This window comes from Branchiostoma belcheri, unplaced genomic scaffold (genome assembly GCF_001625305.1).
Source record: "Branchiostoma belcheri isolate BF01 breed outbred unplaced genomic scaffold, Haploidv18h27 scaffold79, whole genome shotgun sequence".
NCBI lineage: Eukaryota > Metazoa > Chordata > Leptocardii > Amphioxiformes > Branchiostomatidae > Branchiostoma > Branchiostoma belcheri.
Window position 1 is genome coordinate 315,269 of NW_017804453.1, and position 260 is coordinate 315,528.

Consider the following 260-nt stretch of genomic DNA (forward strand, 5'->3'; position numbering starts at 1 on the left):
GCTCTGACATGGACTTCCATTCATCTGTGTGGTTTAGGAGGAGGAAGCTCTCAAGACAGACAATCTGACTGTCAATCATGTATACAATGCACATCCACCATCTAGTGATTCACTGGGATACTGCACACAAGATTTACGATTTGGATATCACCAGAAACATATCCAAATGCTGAAGATACAATTATACAAACACTTAATAGGAACCTTATGTAGAATAAACTCAAATATTGTGACACTGCAACAATTTTACCATTAAATCT

The 260-nt window shown here is 36.9% G+C and overlaps 1 protein-coding gene across 1 annotated transcript in view; it reads right to left on the bottom strand.

Annotated features, from left to right (window-relative positions):
* Positions 1 to 260, bottom strand: part of LOC109485850 (nucleoprotein TPR-like) — a 26,370-nt gene that overhangs the window by 9,413 nt on the left and 16,697 nt on the right. The window lies entirely within an intron of this gene.